We start from the raw sequence: 13,754 nt of genomic DNA on the forward strand, positions 1-13,754 counted from the left end.
GTCAGACAAGACTAATCTTCTTCATTTTTAATTTATTATATGTTTTTTTGGAAATCTCTCCTTTCCCAAATATACCATGACTAAGTCGCCAATATGAAAATCATTTTGTCTCCTCTTCATGTCTACTTGTTGTTTATAATTTCTTCTACTTTCTTGTAGTTTTTTCTTCACCCTTTCCTGTAACTCTTACATACAAATTGCAAAATATTCTCATGCTGCACTTCTAATTCTTGATTACCAAAATTTATTAATTCATATACACCTGTAGCATGCATTCCATATAAAATTTGAAATGGGCTCATACCTGTACTCCTATTGGGTGAATTAACATAAGCTAATTCAGCTTAGGTGAGCATTTGATCCCATTGTTTGGGATGATCACTTACCAAACTCCTTATAATATTTCCCAAACTTTGATTTACCACTTTTATTTGACGATCATGAAGTGGATGATATGTTGAACTAAAATTTAAATTGGTGCCAATATTCCTCCATAATTTCCTTCAAAAATGGCCCACAAATTTGGTATCCTTATCTCACACCATACTACGAGGCAAACCATGTAGTCTTACAGTATCTTTGAAAAATAATTTTTCCACATCAGTTGCATACGTAGTTTTGGTACATGGAATAAAATGTGACATTTTTGAGAATTTGTCCACAATAACAAAAATAGAGTCATTACCTCGTTGAGTTTGAGGCAATCCAAAGATAAAGTCCATGTTGATTGAATCCCAAGGCTTGTTGGGAATGGACAATGGCTTACCTATCAAATGCCTTTATTCTTTTACTAAGGAATAAAGCTTTGCTGCATTATTGAAGCTTTGTTGACTGGTTTTTATTGTTTTACTGAAGATTTGCTGACTGGTTTTTTGCTACATTTAGATAGAAAATGGTGGTGGCTGAAGACTTTTCTAGTTGAGAAGTTTCTCCAGTGTATCCAAGACATGTCTTCATAAGAGGAGAGTGTTGTACCTTGATAATTTCATCTAAGGTTTCAGATCCTTTAGCAAATCTAAGATTCAAAGTTTTTATTTTCTCAAGTTCCTTCTTATACTTACTATTTCACATTCTAACTTCTCATTATGATTTTCCTTTTCTATGAGTTGATGTTTCAAAGTATCTATGGCTACTTTGGTTTCTTCCAAGCCAATTTTTAAGTTGAGTAATTTCTTCAAATAAATCCTTTTCTTCTAATGCATCCTCAAATTTATCATTAGACTCAAAAGCCATGATTAATTTAAGATCCTGATTAGATTCACCTTCTTCACTATTTGACAAGCCATCACTATCTTCATGAGTATAATAACTTCTTCTACTATCATACCATCTCCAATTACCTTTTGCAGAATCCTTCCCTTTGTCATGGTTGTCTTTATGAGGAAATTTAGCAACATAATGACCTACTCTACAACAAGAAAAACATTTGAAGGGAAGCTTACCACTGAACCTTCTGGTGACCAATTGAAGTTTCTTTACAAATTTTGCCTCATCTTATTTTGATATGTATCCCAATTCCTTGTGTTCCTCTTTTCCTTTTCCTTTTGTAGATGCTTTAAATGCAGCTTCTATGACTTCTGAGGGAACTCCTTTCCTCATTTCAAAAGTAGTTAGGATCCCATGAAGTTGAACAACAGTAAGAGTCTGTAGATCCTGCTTCTCTTCAATGGATGACAATTTTCAATCGAATTTAGAAGTTAGAGATCTTAAGGTTTTCTCTACTAAAGCAGTGTCCTTTATTTCTTCACCCATATTCTTCACGTGATTTACAATCTCATCTATACATAGAAAGAAACTAGCAATACTTTCATCATTATGCGTTCTGAAAGTTTCATATTGAATTTTGAGAGTTTGGAGTTTACCACTTTTTACCTTGGCATCACCTTCATATATTTGGATGATTATGTCCCATATTTGTTTTTTTGTGTTTAGCTGCATAACTTTGACAAATTCTGATTTTGACAGACTTCCCAATAAAGCATTGAAAAACTTTGGCATTGGCTTCATACATCTTCTTTTTTGCTGCATCTATGGGAATTGCAGTTGGATATTGGTAACCTCCTTCCACAATTGCCCAAACATCTACTCCAAGAGACTGAAAATAAGATCTGGTTCTTGTCTTCCAATATATAAATTTATTTCTGTTGAAGAGTGGTGGTCTAATAGATGTTGATCTATCTTGATTACTCATATTGTGAGATCTTCCTTCAAGCGATCAAGCTTCTTCTGAAGGACCTGCTCTGATTCCGATTGTTGGGGAAAACACTTGGGGGGGGGGGTGAATCAGTATTTAAAAAAATCACAAAAATATTTTTCTTTTCTGAAATGTATACATGACTTGATTGAACTCAACTAGCGTATATACACGACTGTTGTGAAAGAAACTAACGTATTCCCAGTAAACTTGTAAAACAACTAATTCTTTATCTGTTAAACTTTGAATCAGAATGTAAGAGAATTATTAGATAGTAAATAGGTGTAGAACATAATAAATTATCACACATAAGTAAACACACATGAACACCAGGATTTAAGGTGGAAACCAAATGTGGGAGAAAACCATCGGTGTTGTCGTCTCAGTCTTCAAAAATTATTAATATAAAAAACTGCTTACATTCTTGTACTAGTGGAGACACATATCAGTACATAAGAACCCACCTACTAAAGGCTACAACCTTCACTCGTTCTTCAGCTCCTACTAGAAGAGAGGTCCAACTCCCTGATCTGATCACCAGCTACTAATAGTACGAAGCTTCGACTTCCTCACCGAAGCCTCCAACCCTCAGCAATATCCATGGACCACGTTTCAACAAATTTTCATACTGGATCTAATATCAACACTTATGCTCAGTCATCACTATAAAAAAATCATCTACCTTTGACACACGTAATCAACCAATCATTGAAACCCAAACAACTGATACATAATCAAAACTTAACCAATCAACTAGAACAGTCAGATCACAGTAACCAGTACATAGAACTGAACTCAGAATGTTGCATCAACATAGAATCAATTGCCACCTGGATCATTCATTTGCTAGAATGTATACACTACTTTACTTGAGGCAACCCGCATGCATACATGCTTTTCTGGAGAGAAACCCGCATATATATCTTGATATACTGAAAATTGAAAAAAAAAATGACCACTACAATTTCTAAAAAGAACACTGAATCACACTGAACCAATCAAAAAATTGTCTCTGATCTTCAATAACAATCAAAAAGTAATCTTAACATTCATCAATAAATTAATACCCAAATTCAAATTCATCATTCAATCATATCTACTTCAGACATAATCACTCAACCCAGATCAACATGAGGACATCATTGACAGACAGTAGAGAAACATCAGCATTGATCAGGTTGATGAGTCATTTATGAAAAAAAACCCTTACTTAGAATACGCGACTTTGTAGAGGCCAACCTGCATGTATACGCTCTTTTCTCGAGACCAACCAACGTATATATATGCAAATTTTGACCTAAAATTGGGAAGATCTTCAGAACTTCAGAAAGACCCAGATCATAATAATAATAAAAACATGCATCAGTACTTAGATCCAGTGAATCCTTGAACATATCATACAATGAATAGTCATTTCAGGTCTCATGATCCTAATCCATCATTGTATTTAGCGGTGCATAATTATTTCATATCAGCGTGATAATTATGGCCCTTACAATGAAAATATACTTCAGATTGAAGTATTCATAAAAAACAAACACTTTCTCTTGCACACTTATCCTGTTGATATTCACTTCTTTATATAGTTTAGCCCTCATCCAATACCATGGTTCAAAACAACATTAGTGCTGGTGGTAATATTTGATGGGATCAATATTCGTTGTCGCGCTTATTACTATGGGCCTATACCATGGTAAGGACCCCTAGTATTAGAATACCATGGTACAAAAACCATATGCTAATTTTCTTCACTGAAATCACATTTATACACAACTTGGCTTAACAGAACCCGCATATAGTTCTTCAACTTCGAACTTTATCATTCTTTTGAACCGATTCCTATGAATTATCACGCATTCTGTCACATTTGTATTCATTTTGGTACTGTGTTGTATTCATTCTATCACCTCTGAATTGACCTGTGAATTCTGTTTAAGTGAGTCTCCATCAAGGAAAAAACATGCATCATAATGCCAACATTCCTAGCTTGATTTCAAGGAACCCCCGCATATTCCTTTCACATTAATGTTCTAATAAATATTTCCATTGAAAGGATCTTTTAAATTCCTTCCATGATACCTTATTTTCATCCAAGTGTTTGAGTTCCTTGTGTTTTTTCTCCCACAAATTTGTTTTTCCTTTCAAGTGCTAGATTGCAATTTGTGCCTCTAAGTTGGATAAGTAATTATACATTTGGAGGTATTTTCTCATCTCCAATAGCCAAGCTTCAACCTCATCTCCTCTTATGCTTGCCATTAAATGTAGGAGGCTTAATATTCCTAATCTCTCCATACAAATTATCTAAGTAAAGTTTCCTATTTTTTTTCTTCACTTGTGATATGCTTGGACTACTCCCCAATTCTAAGTAAACACAGAATCTCTTAGTTGAATGCCTTGATGAGTGATACCGCTGCCTAAAAAACTCATAGAATGTCTAGAATATCAAACATACTTGACGTAGATTGTGAATTATTTTCATTTTCCTACCTAGAATCAAATCTTTATTCCATTCTCATTTGTAAATTATTCAGGATCTGTAGAATCTAAGTGTTAATTTGTGGTTGTTCCCTTATTATCATTTCATTATCAACCTTGTAATTGAGATTCATTATGGTATCTTTCAGATCTTTTTTTTTTTGTTTCTAACGTGTCCCTTCCATGTAATTTTATTATGTTTCAACATTACCCATGATAATATTAATACCTATAACATATTCTTCATGGTTGTAGGACCCCTTAGAATCTACCATACTTTCGGTCTTCATGTTAGTTATGTCTTATAGGTCACCAACAACCTTATTTTAAATTTCTAAGAAATTTACTATCCTAAACAAAAATTTTGCATTGATAGATGTGTTCACCTATTCAATAGTTTTATATTAAATATTTTTTTTCACAAATCCAAGTTTTTGGATGAAAGTGATCACTTGTGAAAGTTTTTTCCAACTTAACCCAATTTCGCATGTTTTGTTACAACAAAATTATGTTGATTTCTTGAACAATTGTGTACCAAAATTTCAAATTAAGCTCCATGGTCATTTTATATTGTATAAGATATTTCTATTAACTTCTTAGGTGCCCCAATATGAGCTATGGTTGTAGAGTTACACCTCTCAAAATATATTGTATACCTTATTTCTCCCCTACATTATTTCAGTCACAACTCCTTGATACTAGTTCAGTTTCACGATTGTAATATGTCATTGGAAATATCTATCTAACATATTTCATTTAAGATACAAATACCACTTGTACCAATGTTGGTACAAAAAGTTGTCGTGGTTTTTCACTCCCTGAAAATGTTATTTAGGGCCTAAAAAATGCTCTGCAAGTGGAGAACTAAAAAAAACAACAAAATTTTCTGAAATTTTACTAAATTTTTTGTTCTTTTATTGCCTTGGACTAGTAAGGTATGCATACAAATATGATTTTTGCTTGTTATTCATTATATGGAACTTATTTTTGTGCTCTCTCTCTATTAGAAAGTATTTTCTTGTGTATTTATATTTTTTAGTTCTCATTGGTTATGAATTGAATTTGCATGCCTCTCCTTAGACACTTGGCACAGATGCAACCACCCTTTTTGTATTTCGATCCCTATGTAGGCCCCACAACTTGCATAGAACCTTGATAAAATCCAACCAAATGGAAGGGTGCCACATTATCTTTTTCCTTTCCACATGGTGGTCCTTTATTGGATTCAACTACATGCGGGGTCCATTCTCCATTTTCCCTCAATAGTGCATGACCTACACACTTGCAAATCCGATGGTTAATCTTGGAGTAGATCAATAGTCTACATAGCATATTAGGTTATAACATATGTTATAGTTTATGTCAATTTTTTCTCTCGATGGATCAAATGATTGAGATTACCCCTATTCAGTGAGCCAAATACAAATTGGGTCCCAACATGTTTGGAGAAAAAGGAGGAATTTCACCACCAATGGATTAGATGGACATAATTATCTCTCATAAATGGTCCCTATTTCACCTCAGGTTCCAACATGTGTGAAGGATAATAGGGAGTTTCATGATGGATCTTATGGCCACAATTAGTTCCCATCAATGGTTCATATCGCACATCGGATTATGATTTGTGTAGAGGATAATAAGGAGTTGCACCCCAAATGGATTTGATGGCCACAATCCATCTAATCCAATAGCCTTGATCTACATCAAATCGTCAATATGCATATGAATTAAGACAAAGATGCATCTTGGTGTATTTGATGGTTAACACTTGAACATATCAACGACTTATATTGATATCAGATTCAAAGGTTCAATGGGGCATTAACAACCCATCAACTTCCAATGGTATCCAATCATGCCACATGTCTTCTGTCTATTCCTCTCTGCATGCCAAATTTGTTTCCACCTTCTTCTACCATCTAGCATTTCCAACTCACTTGTGACATCATAGTATGAAAATGTTTATATTTTAAAATATGATTACTCTCTCTTCATAAATAATACTTATTTTTCTATATTTTGCATCTACACAAAAATTTTCAGATCCGCTACTAAAATTTATGCATTACTTGATATTTGTAAGTCTGTAACAAAAATATTAACATGTATATATACCATTCCGACATTCTTCATCCCAAATTTTAGAATATGTCCATCTCCTTTCTCTGCAAATCTTATCAAACAGTTGCCCAACAATCTACAATTTTCCCTTGTAGCAAAGTTTGACCCATATGGCCCAAGTGTTATAAACTTGGGATCTGATACAATCCATGATGCCCCCAGCCACCTACTAGGGCATATTAATGTAACTATTACCCCTGTAATATTTTTTATTTTATTCCCTATATGTATGATATGTACAACTAAATATGTTATATAATGCAATGATCTCATGCACATAAATTTTTTTTTTTTTTTTGTAAAAACTATCTAAGTAATATATTATATGTACAAAAAGATTACAAACTGCATGACATGCCTTCCAGAGCCTGAAGAGTAGCCCTGGGACTCCTGACTGTAAACCTTATAGCTCCCTCGCAGGGGCAGCTTCTCCAAAACCAAACTGAATTATCCATGGAAACAAAAAACCCATACAGGGGCAGCAACGAACCAAACTCTCAAGACAATAAACTAGACACATGATTGCCCACGCAGGGGCTAGCAGCAGAGATAGTCTGACTTTTATATCTGACAAATGTAAGCGTGACTGTGTTACTGATGTCAGCTATCCAATTCGACTTCCCAATGATGAGGCAAGACCATAGACATGACCAAAGACTCAGAATTAACCAGGACCAAGAAGTAAGAAGCGAATGCCAAAAGACTGAGACAGAGGAAGCAAAAGCCAGAGGACCAAAAGACAAAATCAAGGCGTTACCCGCCACAGCTTCAATCTTGGGGACGAACTGAAGATGGCTGGATGGACACGAAGTATGCATCTGCCGCCTCAGCCAGGCTCGGATCTTCCACGACATAAGCCCACCCGTCACCTTCCGCGCGCCCTTCCCACATTTTCCGCCATGTATCTTCTTCCACACTTGGAGGAGGTGGCCCCATTGGAGGGAAGCGGTCTTGCAGACTTGATTCCCCCTTGCTTCCAACAACAGACGCTGGAAGCACCTCAGCAGCGTTCTTTTCCACAGACGAGTGTTCTTTTCCAAGACTGATCTCTCTGCCCGAGTCTTCCAGTTGTTTTTCCTGCGGGTCCTGGAGATGTTCTTCATCTGGAATTTTTGTAAACATGATGGAGATGTGGGCGTTAACGCCTGCATTATCCTCGGTGCTTGGCAAGGTGAAAACCACGGAACCGAAAGCCGGGAGCTCCGTTTTCCTTTCACAGGAACCCCCAACCTCCACATATTGTCGAATGGGAAGCGGGGTTGCTCTAGCTCTCCTGTGACAGTAGCAGCAGCAGCAGTGGTGGTGCTCATCTGCTGCAGGTGATCTTGAGGAGGACCCTCTAGATGGGCCTCTTCTGCATGGCTGTCGTTCGTGAAGTTTAGCCATTGTAAGTCTAAAGCTACCTCTGTATACTCGATGGTGAACCTGGAATTGGTAGCAGCAACAGTTTCCTTCCAATTCACTCTCAGATGTCCAGCTTTCCCCTTGGCTACCTTCGCTTGAGAGCCAACATTTTCTTTTCCAGACTTGATGCTGCAAGGCATCAAATTGCCATCTCCTCCCAACCCAGCAACCAGAATGGCCACCAAGACAATTCTCCAGGCTGCAGGGGAATGAAACGGTGCTTGGCCGGAGCTTGCTATGCTTCCACGACCGCCAACTTTCCTCAGGCCAATATGCCTTGAACGAGCCATCAAACCTGTGATATTTTCCCCCAAATTCTCGTTGCAGGTGCACATTAATGCCGCCCTGCTCCTCCATCTACCCCGCCTCTTCTTCATTGAATGCATTATCAACTTGGGTGGCTTAATTGCCATACGACGGCCTCCATTACACGAGGCAGCCCATGCGCTGCATGTGGCGTGCCTGTACTTCTCGACTCGACACCCGCATCCGGGGTTTCATTATCCCTGAGAATGAGACTCTCACAATCCTGCTGGAGTTGATTGTTGGGGATAATGTTCAGATTTCCTTCAAGGAAGGGCTGGTCTGAGTCTACCCCTATATTAGCTAGAAGATCGGCTACCTTATTGCTATCTCTTTTAGTATGATGAAAAGAGATGGCATTGTAGCTGCATATTTCCTCAACCATGTGGCTAAGCCTGGCCTCCAATCTCCAGCTGTTGGCTACCTTCCTGGCTTGTGACCCATTTTGAATTCGAATGGCCATATTTATGAGAATTTGGGAGTCTCCTTCTACAATCAACGGTTGAAGATTGTGTCGTCTAGCTGTAAGTAATCCTTGCCACATACCCTCCAGTTCTGCTGAGTTGTTGGTGTCCCAACCTAGGTTGCCAAAGTAAATCTGTTGTAGGATTCCTTGGTGATCCCTGATGATTCCACCAAATCCTGCAGTGCCCGGATTACCTTTTGAAGCCCCATCAAAGTTGAGCTTGTATGAGTGCATGGGTGGAGCTTCCCATCTCCCTTCTTCCTTGCCTTTGCAATTTGTTGTCTGCTGTGTAGTTAATTGCTGTAGCATTTGCAGTCCCCAGTTGTTTAAGATATTTTTCTCATTGTCTTCAGTGGGGAGATCCTGTTGAGTCCAAGTTTTTAGTAGCATGGTTTCTTGAATGTTGGCATGAACTCTGTTCCAGATGTCCTCCTTATTCGAACTGAGGTTTTTGAATATGCGCCTATTCCTTTCCTTCCAAATGTTCCACAGCAAAATACCTGGAATTATGTTCCATAGGTGGTTGAGCAACCCATTGTTGTAGGGGCTTTTCGGCCATTGCCGTATGGTTTTTATTATGCTTCCCGCCTCTCTGCATCGTCTTTGACTCCTGAATTCCACCTTCTCCCAAATTTGAGTTGCAAGCGGACAAGTATCCAGTAGATGCTGCAGGGTTTCTTCATTCTGATGGCAGTTGTGGCATAACGAAGGTCCTTGGAAGTTGCGCTTCTGCAGTTTATCCCATGTAAGAATCGTTTTATGTCCCACCATCCAAAGGAAGTGAGATATTTTGGGCCGAGTCTTGAAGCTCCATATTCTTTCCCAGAGAGGATCCGGGATGGTGGTGGTACCTTCTAAAAGGTTATAGGCTTCAGAAGTGGAGTAAGAACCTTTGGGAAGATAGCCCCATCTAAGTATGTCCTCCCCATTATTGTACCTGATGCTCCTCTTTTTTAATTCACTGTCAAGAGCTGCTGCTTCCTGGGTGTTGCTGGTGTTGGTTATATGATTACTTGATTGCCATTTCCTGAAGCTCGTGCCCGAATCCGGACTCCAAAATTGATGAACTTTATCCTGCTGCTGCTCTTGTTGTCCCGGAATTAAGGTAGCTGGAAGAACCGCTGAGAGTTTAGGAAGCTGATTCCAAGCGTCGCTCCAGAATCTGGCACTATGTCCATTTCTTATTTCCCAGAAGCTGTGTTTCTGAACCAGCTGGTGGTGGAGTTTTGCCGCATTCCAAATGAGTGAACCTGTGCTGGTAGGTGTAAATCTAATAAGCTCTGCTTGGGGCATGCTGTTGGTATATTTGCCTATCCATAGTTTGGCCCACGGTTTGTCCGGGTTTGTCAACCATTGCCACCAAATTTTGGCGGTCATGATGATATTACTGTGCTCAGGATCGCGGATGCCTATACCAACTTTGTGCTTGGGTTTGCAGACAGTGTCCCATTTCACAAGAGCCCACTTGCGATTCATGCACATAAATTATAATCACATAATTATATCATTAATTTGCTAAGCACATGTAATAGAAAAAAATCATAATTTTTTACAATGGAGTTCAAGTGAATATTAAAATTAACACTTATTTGGTAAAAGTTACCTACTAGTTGTAGAAATCAAATGTCCCCCCCAACCGTAGACCACATTGCTTATTTTCTTTAAGCAATGGGTCACCCTTGAACTAGGGCTTTGACTACATAGGGAACCAAGCCAACTACATACAAATACCATGCATAATCAAGTTAAGGTACCAAACCCAACAATCTCCAATCAACAAGAACAAATACCACATTAGCCTCATAACTGATGAAGTTCACCCACTTCTTTGCCTCTATAATCCCTTGGGTTGTGCCATTACTTCCAACGTGTCTAACTTACCCAACCAAGGATGTTCCAAAGCCCTCAGGTTTCTAGGATTTCTTACTGCCTCATGGGTCTCTAGGTACCTCTCTAACCTCACATCATGGAATTTGTTCCACATATCATAGGGTCATCCCCTATTTCCCATCCAAGGTGTCCAAACCCTTTCCTCAGTCGGATCATGTAGAATGTGTGTTCCATAACACTAATACCCTCACTTTTATCTGCATCTCACTCTCTTGACACATGGAACCTTTTAAAATCACTTGATGGAATTAAGTTAAAAACATGTGCAATTTTACTAGTTATTAAACCATCCAATCCCCCCTTTTTAACAGTCACTCAATCTTACCCCCCCATGCTCCTTTCGTCTAACTCGATTTGCAGTAGTAATACATTTTATTAATGTGCATGTAATTTCATATTTAAAAAACTAGGTTCTTTGACCCCAAAACATATAAACACATATGCACATGGACACACTATCCCCAAACATAATCCTTGGTTCACCAACTTAGTTAATATGTGCCAGCTCACCGCCATAGGTTTCATATGTACATGTTTATTTACAATTTTGGGGTCAAGTCTGGGTATTACATACATGATATCTATATATACCTATACACACTTTGCACATGTGGCCGCTTTACCACTAAGTATTACATATACATTTACACATTACATGTACATTTAACCCATATATTCTCCCCCTTGGGGTCATACCATATACATTTAAGTTAATATATTCCCCTCCATGGGGTCACAACATAATACTCTCCTTCAAAAAGATTTGTCCTTAAAGCTTTGCAGTGAAGGGTGTTACATTTAAAGAAACCAAATAATAGGATTTCCTTATATAACTACATTCTTCTTGTTATTGATGATGATCCATTTACCCAAACTCAATCCTATTGAATCTTAATCCTTGATGGTTGGTTGTTGTATAATTTTGTTTCCTTTGATTCCATCACTACTACATATTGAGTCAATTTTCAATGGCTCTTTGTCTCTCTTGTGACGATCATTCGTAGCTACAACGACGGAAAATTATTTTGCAAAATGTTGAACATTTTATCGTTGTATTTTTGACATCTCCTTGATCATCGCAAGTTCGACGAAAATCGTCATTGAAATTTGTCGGGTCGAAATTTCTACAATAATTGTCTTCGCATCTCATTTGAAGGCAACTTGTTTTGTGCCGTCAAAATTGTGATATTAAGGCGTGGAAATTGCAATGTTTAGGTGTCGAAATTGTAATGTTTGTGTATGGAAACTATGATCTTGAGGCATCGAAATTGCGACATTTAGGCATCGGAATTGCAACATTTAGGTGTCAAAATTGCAACGTTAGAAGGTTTGTGGGAATTCCAATGAACCTGCATCTATGAAAAAATAAATAACATGTTATAAGGATGGTTTAGGTCCATCCTTTTTTCCTCCATCAATACCTAAAATATTCCTAGGTTTGACTAATTATAGCTTTTACAACCTTACATATAACAAGTATATTGATTGGTAATGGCTTCATGATATAAAATCCCTAGAGTTGTATAGATTTTCCATGTGGTTACTTCTCAATGGTAGCCAATGCCTCTTGTAAGAGAAATTGAAGCACTTGTTATTTCATCCATTTTGTGAAATGAAACCAATTAATATTAGAAAAGGAAAAGACTAAACAAGTATTGAAGAATGTGAAATTGCATTCAAAGTAGGTTTTTTAGACACCAAAAAAAATCACTTTATAGTGAGCATCCAAAGGTGAAGCTTCCATTAGATTTGAATATGCTAATCTAAACAATGATGATGACCATGCAATATTTAAACAATTATGATGACCATGCAATATTTAAACAATGATGATGATGATGCTTAACTAAGTATTATGTTGTATTTTCATTTTTGCTTGGTTGCTTTTTCGATAATTAGCTGCTACTAAGTTGGGATCATTGGACAATTTTTTAATATACATACTTTAAAGCTTTGATCATTAAATATTTTGACCTTTGACCTTTGAAATCTTTGTCTACATGTCTAAAATCTACTATGATGAAGGATGGTGAGACAGTTCCAAGACTATAGCCATTGGGGAACAAATGTACATTAATGGAAAGGATTCTACCCACAATCGGTGTCACAAAGGCATTATATTTTGAAGTAAAATTGCTACAGTTCTAACATATGCAACAACTTCTGAAACAAATATCAAACACATCCAAAAATGGTCGCATGATGTTTTTCCAGTTAATAATTAAAGACAAAACAATAAAAAAGGACCAGATGATATTAACAGACAATGTGCACATTGCAAGGTTAGGTTGTTAGTTAAGCAACAAAATAAAATGAGTACTAATCATATCATAATGATGGTTTATGACATGAGAAAGGCAATGCAAGTTTATTTTTTGGGGGATTAAATACAACAAGGTTGGGTTTACTTCCTAGAAGGAATTATGCTCTAGATGGTCAAAATGTATTAAAAATAGAATCAACTAAAGCTGAATGGATAGAAATTAGAATATAATATATCTAGAATGCGGAAAGCTGTAAGTTTTTGTAGTAGTATAATATTAATTTAATTATGTAATAGGATGTATATCCTGACAAAGACCTTGAGTGATCCTCATGTAGTACATCACAAATTTTGTGTAATTTTTTTAATATCATCTAGAAGTGAACTTGTCCTTAAAAAGATTCATCTCTTGTAGAGTTTGATATCTAATTTAGTTGTCCAATCATCTAGATGGGACTTGTGATGTGTAACTTCCTTAGAGATCCTTTGCAGGGTGTCATTCCTCTAATAATTTCCTACACATATAAAGGAACTTCATTGTTTCCATTATAGAAGGTGTTGGTGTCCAAGTATGAATCATGCAATTCCCCCAATCCATATTTAATTGTCAACTCGGGGTTCTACCAGTTGTTTCAATG

This window comes from Pinus tabuliformis, chromosome X (assembly GCF_031772625.1).
Source record: "Pinus tabuliformis cultivar Carrire ecotype Pingquan chromosome X, CPIR1, whole genome shotgun sequence".
Taxonomy (NCBI): Eukaryota; Viridiplantae; Streptophyta; class Pinopsida; order Pinales; family Pinaceae; genus Pinus; species Pinus tabuliformis.